The sequence below is a fragment of the Lipotes vexillifer genome, unplaced genomic scaffold (assembly GCF_000442215.2).
Source record: "Lipotes vexillifer unplaced genomic scaffold, Lipotes_vexillifer_v1.1 scaffold559, whole genome shotgun sequence".
NCBI classification, from domain to species: Eukaryota; Metazoa; Chordata; class Mammalia; order Artiodactyla; family Lipotidae; genus Lipotes; species Lipotes vexillifer.
Window position 1 is genome coordinate 98,513 of NW_006781351.1, and position 13,892 is coordinate 112,404.

Consider the following 13,892-nt stretch of genomic DNA (forward strand, 5'->3'; position numbering starts at 1 on the left):
TTCCTGCTGTAATAATTATCAGTAATTTTAATGACCATGAAGAGAATACTTCTAATTCCCTGACTTCTTAGTTTTTCAACTTTCTCTTCTTCAATGGTCTTGCTTCTACTCACTCCAATGGACACATATCCTAGATTTTGTCACATCAAAACTGCAACTTCTCCATAATACAAGTTTCAAGAATTGGAGTTCCACTATCTATCTTGCCAGCTCACACACTGTAGTGCCCCGGATGCTTCCACTGACCAGGATCTATCTGACCATTGATTGATTTTACCAGAGGTTTCACTGTGCCTTATTTCACGTTGTCATTTCCCTCCATATCTGGGTTAAATTTAATGGTCATGGTAATCACTTTCTTCCATATATCTTCAAGTCATTTGTGACCCTGGCATCATTTTAATTGCTTGACAAAACACAACCTAGATTAAATACAACTCTCAGACTACTCTGTCCATTCATCCATGCTGCTGAACGTGACTGAAGAAAAACCCTCAGCCGTGTTGACTTTAAATTTAGGATCATGAAGTTCAAATGGGTCTTTCTTGGGCTTAGGTATCATGTTGCATTTTCCCAATCCATGTCGTCTTGCTTTCTCAGTAACTATCTTTTGCCTCCATCTCTCTCCTCAAAACTCTAACACATCTTTTCCTATCTCCACCTTCAGCTGATGATGATTTCACTAACAAAAATGAAGATCAAAATTTCCCAAATCTTCTTTCACCACATCTGTCTACCTATAGCATCAGTACCACATACTCTGCCTTGATGAACTGTCTATGCTCTAGCTAAGGCCAGCCTCCACTTGTGCACCAGATTACTTCCTCTGGCATTCCCAAGGATAGCAGTTTTTCCTTTCTAGAGAAATGTTCCCCTCAGCATATAATCATGCCATCACTTTCCCATCTTCAAAAATCCCTCTTTTGATCCCATTCCCTTTCCTGGTGTTAACATTATTTCTGTGCTATTTTTACATTAAAAAAAATCTTCTCAAAATGCTTATGTATAATTAATGTTTTCCATTCCTTTCCTCATATTCTCCCTTGCAGACACTTCAATCAAGTTTTGCCCCCAACTCCTCACTCAAACTACTCTTGCCTAAGTCATAAATTACCTAAATGCTACATGTAATGGTCTTCAGCTGACTTGACCTATTAGCAGCATTTTTTCAGAGCTGATTACTTTCTACTCAGCACACCATGTTTTATGGTTTTCCTCTTAACTTACTACAATACAATTTAATGCAAATACAATTTAATGTTTTGACATATGTATTCACTGATGAGACCAAAATAATGAACATAAAAGTCACTCCCAGTTTTCTCCCGCTTTCTCTACTATTCCCCATCCTAGACCAAGCCATCGATCTGTTTCCAGCACTATGGATTAATTTACATTTTGTAGAATTTTATATTAATGTAATCAAATTGTACGTACTGCTTTTTGTCTGACTTCTTTAATTCAAAATAATTATTTTGAAATTCAATCATGTTATATATATCAATAGTTTCATTTCTTTCTATGCTGATTAGTATTCCAAATATGAATATGTCACAATCTATTTACCTGTTTATAGAAATTTAAGTTGCTTTCAGTTTTGGTCTACTACAAATAAAAGTCTTATGGGGCTTCCCTGGTGGCGCAGTGGTTGAGAGTCTGCCTGGTGATGCAGGGGACACGGGTTCATGCCCCGGTCTGGGAAGATCCCACATGCCACGGAGCAGTTAGGCCCGTGAGCCGTGGCCGCTGAGCCTGCGCGTCCGGAGCCTGTGCTCCGCAACGGGAGAGGCCACAACAGTGAGAGGCCCGCGTACCGGAAAAAAAAAAAAAAGTCTTATGAACATTGGTTTATAAGTACTTTTGTGTACATATACTTTCATTTCCCTTAAAAAATACCTGGTAGTGGAATGCCTGGCTTACACAGGAGGTGTGTGTTTAAGTTTTTAAGAAATTGCTAAACTGTTTTCTAACATAGTTGTATCATTTTATGTTCGCATCAATAGTGTATGAGTTTCAGTTCCTCCACATCCTCACCAACAATTGGTATATATAGTCTTTTAAATTTTAGTCCTTTTAGTAAATGTGTAGTGGTATCTAATTGTGGTTTTAATTTGCGTTTCCCTAACAACAAATGATGTTGAGCATCTTGTCATGTGCTTATTTGTTGTCCATCTCCCTAAATATAATTTTCATTTTGAGTTGTTTTTCCTTGTGAAATGTCTGCTCAAATCCTTTGCCCAGTTTTTACTGGAATGTTTGTCCTCATTATTGAATGGTAAGAGTTCTTTAGATGTCTTCAAACAAGGCCTTTCTTGGATAAATGTTTGCAAACATTTTCAAGAGCAAAAGTTTAAAATTTTGATAGAGTCTAATTTCTTTTTTCTTTACAGTTTGTGCTTTTTGTGTTCTATGTGAGAAATCTTTACCAAAATCAAGGTCAATGAGATTTTCACATTTTGTTCTAGAGGTTTTATATTTTTAGCTATTACATTTAGGTCTATATTCTATTTTGAATTAATTTTAGTATAAGGTGTGAGGCAAAGTCAAGGTTCATTCATTTGTCCATTGTTATCTAATTTATTTAGCATTGTTTGTTAAAAAAGATTATTCCTTCCCTATTAACTTGACTTAGAATCTTTGTAAAATATCAGTGAAACATAAATGTGTTGGTCTATTTCCAGACTCTTTATTCTATTCCATTGATCAATATGTCTATCTGTACATCAATACCATAGTATCTTGATTACTATAGCTTCAAAAAAGTCTTGAAATGAGATATTGTTAAGTCTTCCTACTTTGTTCTTCTTTTTCAAGGATGTTGTGGCTATTTTAGGTCCTTGGCACTTCCATGTAAACTTTTTGATCTGCTTGTCAATTTCTGAAAAAAACCTCTGCTGGAATTTTGGTCAGGATTGCAGTCACTGTATAGATCAGTTTTGGTATAATTGGCATCTTAGCAATATTGAAACATATAATTCATGAACATGGTATATCTCTCTTTTGTTTAAGTCTTGTTTAATTTCTCTCAGCACAGTTTGTAGTTTTCAGTGTACAAGTCTTTCATATCTTTTGTCAAATTTGTTAAGCATTTCATATTTTTATACTATTATTGTTTTATTTTAATTTCAATTTCTGACTGTTCAGTGCCAGTATATAGAAATAAAATTGATTTCTGTATATTGGACTTGTGTCCTGCAATCCTGCTAAACTCACTTTGTAGTTCTAGTGTATTTTTAAAAATATGTTTCTTAGGATTTTTAATATATGTTACCATGTTCTGTGCAAATAAAGACGCTTGTACTTCTTTCTTCCTTTCCAATTTGGATGTTTTCCACCCCTGCCTTAGTGTACTGACTAGGACTTCCAGTGCCCTCTCTGGGCTCTCGTATCACAAAATAAAAGTGGTGAGAGCAGGCATCCTTGCTTTGTTCCCAATGTTAGGGAATAGAATTTTCAGTATTTCACAATTAAGCATGTTGCTACCTGTACGTTTTTGTAGATGTAGGTTAAAAAACTTTCCTGCTATTTCTATTTTTTCTGAGTTTTTTTTCATCATTAACAAATGACTTAACATTCAAGAGTCAATCAAGGTAATTCACTGCATCAGTAGGATAAAGAGAAAAAAATCCTTGAACTTATATCATCTCAAAAGATGAAGAAAAAGCATTTGATGAAATTCTTCATTCACTTATGATAAAAACACTTAGCAAACTATGACTAGAACTTCCTTAAAGTAATATAGAGTTTCTACCAGAATACCTATATAATTATCATACTTCATTATATTTTTATTGGACATCAAGGTATTGATGGATATGGAGAAAATAGAGGGTCCAATAAATTGGAAGTCCAATGAGTTAGGAGAAAGGGTGTTTGAGAGAAATTGAGGGAATGAGATGAAGGAAAAAAGTGGAAATTTAAATACATTATTTTGGAGCAGTTCCAGGTGATGACAAATACCAGAATATGGTTACAGGATGGGGTGACTGCAGTTGAATAGAGATGTGCATTTTCCCACTGCTCAAAAAGGCATAGAAATCCTACTCAAGGCTCTCTGTGTTGAGCCTTCAGGGCAGTGTTGTACAAATACACCTTCTGTGATGATGAAAATGTTCTATAAGTGCATTCTCAAATGCAGTAGCAAGTAGCTACACATGGCTATTAGAAACTGAATTTTTAACTTTATTTAATTCAGATTTAAGTCACCACATATATTTAGTGGCTACCTTATTGGATAGCATAACTTCAGGGTGTCAATCTGTACCCTGGTGGAGCAGAAGAAGAATGGCCTTTTCCCAAGACTGTCACAAAATCTCACTTAAACAATTCCTAAGGCTTTTACCTTGAACCTAACTCTTTCCAAGGACCAAAATACCAAATCATTAGGCTGTTAAGACACAGAGGGGATAGGAAATGCTCTATTACTTCTATTTTCATATATGATTTCCTTCTTTCTCCTCTATTTTCTCCTTTCAATTTCCTGCTATCTCTCAGGATCAAGGATCAAGCACAATGTCAGATATTATAATCACTCAATATGTGGTAGCTATTATAATAGACTTTTCTAATTATAAACAATACCATAATGAACATCTTTTAATGTAAATATTTGAAAACATCTATGATTACTTCTATGGTGTACTATTCTAGCACCAAAATTACTGATTCAAAGAGTGTAAGCTTTTAAAAACTCACTTTTCAAATAGCTTTCCAGAAGGATTCTATCAGTAACAGTCCCTCCATATATATTGCACTTCTCAATTTATATCTGTCATATCTTTTTTTCAATCTTAGATTATTAGTTGCAAAATGGAAACTCACTGTTGTTTCATTTTTCACTTATTTGATTATAGAACATATTTATGCTAATTCCATAAGAACTTACGATAAAGTCCTCTAATGTATTTCATATGACCCAGGTATTATTTCCTTCATCTCTTTCTAGTTATCTTTGGCTCAAACTCAGAATAATATTTTTTTATCCTCAAATGGCAAAAATGTGTGTCCTCTTGAACAGCACCAGTATAGCATTTGGTTTTCTGTAATAGGAATCCTGATTAGCCCTATTTTCTGGTATATTCTTAAGACTACAGGCCACACAATAAACATTTTTTTTCCTGGAAATTCTAACCTTACTGGATAATTCTCAAGTTATTTGCTCTCACGTGATATAACAAAGACCAGTCACAATCCCCGACATTGTCTTTGGAGCAAAAGAATTACAGAATTCTCCTGTTCTCAACTACTGCTAATCAAGGAGCCTGTGAAATTCCAGTATGACCTGACTTCCTTGAATCATCTTGTCCATTTTCCTCAGGCTTCTCTAAGTGTGTCGTGTCCCATGGACTTCACGGCTTCAGATGTTCTCTTGGATATCTGTAGCTGCCTAACAATTTTCATAACACAACACACTGGCTAGTTTAATCAATCATTCCATAAGCGAGGACTAGAAGAGCTGGTAGGTTTGAGAGTAAAGAAGTCCTAGGTAGATGGGAGCTGACGTTATGGCTACAAATCAAAAGCACATACCAAGATCCAAGTGGAAATTACCTGTATAGTACTGATGATTGTGAAATTCTTCAGCCAGTAGGTGGAAGCAGACTCCTGTCTGTAAAGAGGGAAACTATAAACAGCTCACATATCTGAGTAGTTATTTAGCACTTTGCAGTAAAAGCAGCTTTCATTCTCCAGGAATCTGCTCTCTCTTGGGCAATATTTATGCAGCCACTAATCCCTATTCAAAGGAGATTAGGAGCCTTCACAAGTTTAACCCATGCCTAGGATATTACAATATTTTCTATGCAACCTCAGGTTAGGTGAAGTAAACATAACAAAAGACTAAAACATCATCTGAGTAGGTTTTTAATGCTAAGAAGTTAATCATTTACCTGGTAAATGAGTTCTATCCTTACCTCATTCTCCTAAAGGCACAGTGCTATTTGATTTAGGGTCTGGAAGGCAGGATTGGACTAGGAAGGGCAAATCCACAGAGAAGGAGGTAAGTGGGAGGGAAAATGTGATTTAGTAATGGGGATGATGTTGATACCTATCAGGGTTCTTGGCCTTCCCCAAGCAATAGAAATTGATAAGAGGCCAGACAAGAAATTCAGGCAAGGCTCTATTGGGGCTCCTGCAGTGTCAGGGGTGAGTCAAAAACAAGTAAGTTTCCTTTACTCGCTCCCCTAGAGGGAGAGCTGGTTCATTACATGGGGTGAGGGTAGGGGTGTGTCAGGTTGAAGGGGGTTGCTTAGGTGGTTTGCCCACCCCTTTGGTGATGTTCTGTGCAGGGGGCATGGGAAGTACCTTGTTTTTGCTCCTGGTTCTTCAGAAGTGGCAGTTGGTTGTTTTTGGTCTTTTTGTGTTTTGCTGTCCATAATTTACCCCAAATGTGAATTCACACAGTTTTTAGTCCCTTATAGTTTCCTTGCATTCTGTTGTTTGAGGAGACTTTTGTCCAGGTGGAAGCAATGCAGCAAAGGGTCCCAGGTCCCAGGTCCCAGCCTGTCTCAGTGTGACCATTGAGCTCCATGAGGGCAGGGATATATCTATAATGTTTCCTTCAAAGGCTAAGATACAGTTCCAGATACATAGTGGATACCCGTTAAATATTTGTTAATAAAATTGTGAATAATTAAATAGATGTTTGAATGGTGTCCCTTCTCAGGATTTGATAGTTCAGCAGTATCTTTTGTAAAATGTATATAATAAGAAGTTGAAGGGCAATGGAGAACGATGATGTGGGAGGCTGAAGAATGATCTCAGAAGATATCCACATCTTAATCCCTGGACCCTGTGAATGTTAATTTATATGGCAAAAGTCATTTTACAAATATAATTAAGGATCTTAATGTGAGGAGAGTATCCTGGATAATCTGGATGGGTCCTAAATGTAATCAAAAGTGTCATTTAAGAGGCAGGTAGAGGGAGATTTGAACATGGAGGAAAAAGGTCACGAGTCAAGGAATACAAGAGGTCACTAGGACCTGAAAACGCAAGGAAACAGATTCCCTCTCTTCTGAGATTCCAGAAGAAACCAGCCCTGCTGACACCTTGACATCAGCCCAGTGAAACGAATTTCAGACTTGTGACTTCAGAGCTGTAAGAAAACACATCTGTGTTGTGTTAAATCACTAAGTTTGTGATACTTTGTATGACAGTAATAGGAAAATAATACAGGTGGTAACTGTCATCTTCATCCCTCATCTCTCTTCCTCTGCTGGCCTCCAAGGTTGGATATAACCAATGGAATATGAAGTCAAGGCCATCTAGTCAACATCATCTGTCCTAGAAGGAAAGACACAGCCAGTGGGATAGGCAATGTCAGAGAAAAAACTCTGATATTGGAGTCCCAGCCAGGTCAGCCTCAGGGTAAAGGAGTAGAGTCCTTTAACACATAACTGAATTTTGGAACACGATTACAAATACATTAGTAACTTAAAGGCTGGGGAAAGTCAACTTTATTTCCATATGTTGAGAAATATAGGCTTGAGCTGATCTCTGATTATTTGTGTCATCTTTATACATTAGGAACTTTTACATCAGTCTTGGGATTATGGAAAGTAGCTGAATACTGGAGACTGAATACAACCTACTAGTGCTGAAGACTCAACTCATTCAACTGACACAAGTTTATTGAGTAGTACTAATATGCTAACCAATGTATGCAGAGCTGGGCATCTACACAGACAAATAAGTTATGTTCACATCCTCAAGAAGCTCACAGACTGATGGTAGATAAAATGAATGACCTTGTGTTGTGCTACTCCCTAAGTAATACTCTTGATCATGCATGGACAAACTATCAAATCCTTAAATTTCATTGAATGCAGTTCAAGAGTCAGTAAAATGTTCAAACTAAATGCTAGAGGATTAAGAATAGCAGGGGCTGGGGGTGGTCTTATAGTAATAGCTTATTGATCATTACTTTCTGCTCCTCTAGATCAGTGGTCAGCAAATTACATACTGAGGGCCAAAAGTAACCCCTTGATGGTTTTCTCAAAAAAATGTTTTATTGGAACACAGCCATGCTCATTCATTTATGTATTGTCTTTGGCTGCTTTCATGCTACAATGGCAGAGTTAATTGGTTGTAACAGAGATCATGTGGCCTACCTCGAATGTATACTGTCTGCCCTCTTTTTAGAAAAAGTTTGCTAACCCCTGCCTTTGTGAATTTTATCCCTTTCTAGCTATTGGTGTTACTCTCTATGCTGGGCTCCATATCAAAACCTATAATGAGTAAAAACCTATAACATCAATTATTTGGTGACTTGACTCAGAGTGGAGCCTGAGACTGACCTACATTCCACTCTCTTAGTCAAATTCTCTAAGGACTCCGTCTTTCCCAGGTTAATGACATTAAAACCTACCTTATCCTTCCATGACCCAATATAATAACAAGTATGGAAGTATTTTCCTTATAGGTCTTCCCGCTTGCAAAAGGCACATACACATAGTAATGTCAGGGTAATTTCCTCACAGGCAAATTAAGTTTGAGACATCTATGGTTAAATAGAAATGTGTCCAACAGACAGCTCTAGATTAGAAATGTCACTCTTAGGAAACATGGTAGAAAAAAATCTTTGAATACAAAAGAAATCACTCAGGGGAGGGTGCAAGTATGAGTATAATAAAGGTAAATTCAGAAGAGATAGAAATGAAGGAGAAGCTGAGAGCAAGCAGTCAGAGAAGTAGGAGAGGGTCCAAAAGAGAATGCAGTCAGGGAAGCCTAGAGAGCTGACATCATCAAGTAAAAAGAGTTAAAGGTATTGAGTGCTGAAGAAAGATTGAAAAAATGGATAAGGGACTTCCCTCGTGGTCCAGTAGTAAAGAATCTGCCTTACAATGCAGGGGCTGTAGGTTTGATCCCTGCTCAGGGAACTAAGATCCCACAAGCCGTGGGGCAACTAAACCCACACGCCACAACTACTGAGCTCGCATGCCTCAACAAGAGAGCCCACGTGCCACAAGCTACAGAGCCCACGTGCTCTGGAGCCCATGCACCACAACTGGAGAAGAGAAAACCTGCATGCCACAACTACAGAGGAGCCTGCGCGCCACAACGAACGATTCTGCCTGCCTCAACGAAGATCCCACGTGCCACAACTAAGATCCGACGCAACCAAAAATAAATAAAATAAATAAAAATAAATCTTTAAAAAAAAAAGAAAGAAAAAGTGGCTAAAATTCATATATTGAGTTGGAAACTTTGTTATCTGGAAATTGGATTATAGTGTATTGTAGGATGATTACGTATTGAGCTTGAGCACATCTTGGCCATCTTAGAACATGGCAGCATTGTAGCAAGAGTGTAGATTTCAATCCCAGGTCTGCTGTGTACTCTCTGTGCAACTTTGTCGAAATTTGTTAACCTCACTTGGCCTCAGTGCCCTCCTCATTTTGAACACAGGAATAAGAGTTGTACACACATCTAGACTGTCCTGATCAGTAAATGAGGTGCTATATTTACATCAGTTAGCACAATGCCTATGCATAGTGATTAATAAATACTTATTAACATTCTACAGAAATATTTTTGGAAACCGAGCTACAGTATAAGAAGAGGGATAAAACAGAAACTAGAGGGAGCTGTCGGAACTAGAGACTTGTTTTACTTTCTCTTGTCTTTTTTTTTAATATTTAATAGCTGGCGAGAAAGGAACTTACCATCTAGTGGGAATATAATGTAGGAGAAAAGCTGAAAGCTGGAGCAGTACTTTATTTCACACCCAGAGCTTTTATAAATTTCCTGCATCAATTTCTTGAGCAGTCTACAAGTTAGAGGACCAGGAAGCATGGAAATAGCAGGAAAAAGGAAGAATGCAGGTACAGGGACTCATTAACAGCAATGGATGTCCCTTGCTATTTGGGAAATTCCTGAGGACTGTAGAATGTTTTGATAAAGGCAAAGAATGGGTGCCCCTGTAGTGAGGGTGACTCAATTCCCTGAGGTACCGTGAAGTGGGGAGGAGGGTAGGTGTTGTCTAAGTACAGATACAGTACTTGCCCAGCTCCTAGGTGATCATGGCCCAGATTTAGAATGGCAAAGACTCCATTTCAGAATTGCAGTAAACTATATACTTTCAAAACGGCCAGGGTTCTGGCAGGGTGTTGTTGTTTTTTTTTAATATGTGTTTCTGAATAAGGCAAAAACAGATGCACTTGTTCACCTCCTGAATACTTTTCTGTCTTGGAATTGGAATCTTTCACTACTTTGGATTTTGCTTATGAAGCATGGAGTATGTTCCAATCACAGTGGCCTTAGGCATGAAATAAATCAATGCCTGGATTTTTAAAATGTGGATTTAACTCAAGCCAGACCTGGCCTAAAGCACTGTATAACCTAAGATTTAGTTGTACTGATGTTGGAGGCTGAATGCTAGAAAATGCAATCTATTAAAGGGTCTTATGTGCAGATGCACCTGAGTAGCCTCAGTTGTAAAGTCCAATTAATTGTAAATAACACCTTAATAAAGCCTTTCTGTAAAGAGTAACTCATGTAAAACTTTGGGTAAAATGTTTGTTAGCTTCCAGTATGTGACATCTATTTACATATTTTTCAGGGACAAATTGATTCTTTTTTAATGGAGAAGTCTTCTGCATCCCTAGATATTTCTCCATTGTCCTTCCTACCTCTTTCAAGTCTGGGATGTTTTATTCATTCAATTTTTGGGTGCTTACTCTGTTCCAAGTTCATTACAGTGGAGAATAACAACTATTCCTTGACACTTTGTGGAGCTTGCAGACAATAAATGAATTAGCAAAAAGATCTATATTGGGGCTTCCCTGGTAGCGCAATGGTTGAGAGTCCGCCTGCCGATGCTAGGGGAGACGGGTTCGTGCCCCGGTCTGGGAAGATCCCACATGCCGCGGAGCGCCTGGGCCCGTGAGCCATGGCTGCTGAGCCTGCGCGTCCGGAGCCTGTGCTCCACAACGGGAGAGGCCACAACAGTGAGAGGCCCGCGTACAGCAAAAATACAAATGAATGCATATACAAAACAGAAAGATTCACATACATAGAAAACAAACTTGTGGTTACAAAAGGGTAGAAGGAAGGGGTTAGGGACAAATTAAGGGTATGGGATTAACAGATACTATTATATATAAAATAGGTAAAAAAAAAAAAAAAAAAAAAAAAGATCTATATTGAGGAGTGATAACTGCTATAAAGAGAAATGAGTAAGGTTAAGGGGATAAAGAGGGCCAGTGCATACTATTTTAGAGAAGGTGGTCAGGGAAGACCGCCAAAAAGCTGAGGTTGGAACAAAGAAGGAGTGAGAGATCAAGTCCTAGGGGGAAAAATATTGCAGGCAGAAGACTCAGGAGGTGCAAAGACCCATGACTTAGGGGCCGCTTGATGTGTTGAGGGAACAGAGAGAGGGCCCAAGTGGAACAGAGTATGTACGGGTAGAATGAGAGGAAATGAGATTTGAGAGGCAGCTGTGCTTAGTTGATGGAAGGCCCATGAAAACATTAAATATATAGAATCAACAATTATATGCTATATTAGTGTGAGTGCTCTATTTACAAAGTTATCAGAGTTTCTCCGTTTTTATCCCAGGCTTGTCCACCTTGAATTTCAGTCTTTGACTTTCAACTCAGGTTGATCAATGGTGGGCCTGGGTGAGAGATTACAGGACGTCAGGTGCCCAGCCAGCAAGCTCAGCACAGTCAGTAAGTAACCGGATGTTTTCGGACTATGAGACCTTTCACTTCCGGGGCCCTCATCCTCCTATATGTTCACTAACAATTTCTGAGATGCCCTCTAGTGCTGATACTCTAATTACCATGGTGATAGGTGCTCTGTGTTCATTAGCCAGCCCTACTGCTGTTACAGGGTTTTTTGCAGGGTGTGAGCTACCAAACATTCTTCTTTACCCACAAATCAACCGTTTTAGCCAGCCCAGAAATCTCAGCTAGAAAAAAAAAGGGAAAAAGAAAACAACAGGAGAGGAAAACTAATTTTGTTATTTAAGTACAGGAAAAAAATGTGGAATGGAGGTAAAATTTGATTTTATCACAATCAAAACTGAATATCATGAATATGGCATCGTATCACGGTCTCTGCTGGTTTGGGACTTTAAAAAAGTTTCAGTCAGGTTTGGTAAGTGTCTAGAACACTGAACTAGGCATCAGAAGATGCAGGGTTTGGCTCTTGCTCTACCAATACCTGACTCTATGACCTTAGCAAGTAAGGTTAACTTGTGTAATCCTCTTATAGTCAGGTTTTTCATGTATAATGGGAAAAAATATTATCAATCCTTATGTGAAATTAAGAGAAAAAATATATGGTAAAATGCTTTATAGACTTTAAAGAAATGGGCAAAAATGAAGAATTATATAGAGGGACTTCCTGACGGTTCAGTGGTTAAGACACTGCGCTTCCACTGCAGGGGGCACGGGTTCATTCCCTGGTCGGGGAACTAAGATCCCGCATGCTGTGCAGCCAAAAAAATAAAAAAGAATTATATAGAAATGATAGAAATGCTGCAAGATAAAATACATATCTAAATTAAAATTGAGGTTTTTTTTGGAAAAGTGATTTGTAGAGTTCATCAAATATCTAGCTGCTTAGGTAATAGAAAATAGTGTTTCCTTATTGGTTATGTTTTTTTCAGTGTGGTCAAAATTTCAAAGATCCAGAAAAACTTTAGAGCACTTAACCTATTTCTATTTCCATATTCTATTTCATTCTAGTCTATTCTTGCCAAATTCTTCCTGCAGTGAATTCAATAAAGAATATAGAAATTTCAGGAAGAATTAGGTAAGGTGTGATTTTATAATCTTGTTCACAATTCCTAAAGGAAGTTTATTTTTCCTATATCATTAGTTCATTCATTTACTCAACACTGAGTTTTGTAACATGTGTCCAGTAATATACAAGATGGTATAGATTAATAAAAGAATCTCTACCATCAGTCTGTACTGGGCCACTACCTGGTACTTTGGGGGTGCAGTGAGGCTGAGGTCCAGGGAAAGCTGACTAGAGGTGACTGAACTAAATCATCATGGAGGAGGAGGAATTAACAAGGTCCTTGCTCAGGATGTGATGCTGCTGGTCTGTGCGGCTAGTTAGAAGTGCAGAATCTCAGGCCTCACCCCAGAACCACTGAATCACATTTGTTTTTCAAACAAGATCTCCAGGTGATTCATAGGCATAATAAAGTTTGAGAAGCCCTGAGCTGGGTAAAAAAGGTGAAAAAAAGGAGAAAGGGTTTTCTAGGCCAAAAAAAATAGCAGGTCTGAACAGCACATTTAGGAAACTACATGTAGTACAATACAATAGGCCATGGGATCTAGTGAAGAATTTGAGTGAGGGTTTTTGTGGGAGATGGAGTGAAAAGGTCATCATGGACCAGATCCTGAAAGGCCACATTTTACCAAGGATGTCTGAGGTTTCCTGAAAATGTTGGAAGGCTACCGGATGATTTTTTAAAATTAATTAATTAATGTATCTTATTTTTGGCTGCATTGGGTCTTCGTTGCTGTGCGCGGGCTTTCGTTGCGGCGAGCAGGGGCTAATCTTCGTTGCAATGAGTGGGCTTCTCATGGTGGTGGCTTCTCTTGTTGCAGAGCACGGACTCTAGGTGCACAGGCTTCAGTAGTTGTGGCACGCAGGCTCAGTAGTTGTGGCGCACAGGCTTTGTTGCTCTGCAGCATGTGGGATCTTCCCAGACCAGGGCTCGAACCCGTGTCCCTGGCATTGGCAGGCGGATTCTTAACCACTGCGCCACCAGGGAAGTCCTTACCAGATGATTTTGAATAGCAGATTTAAATCATAAGCAGATTTAAATTTTAGTTGTATGACATATATATCACTGGCTTTTCTATCAGACAAGAAAAAAATGACATAAGAAGTATCAACTTTGAAAAGGAGTCAAAATAACACTCTTT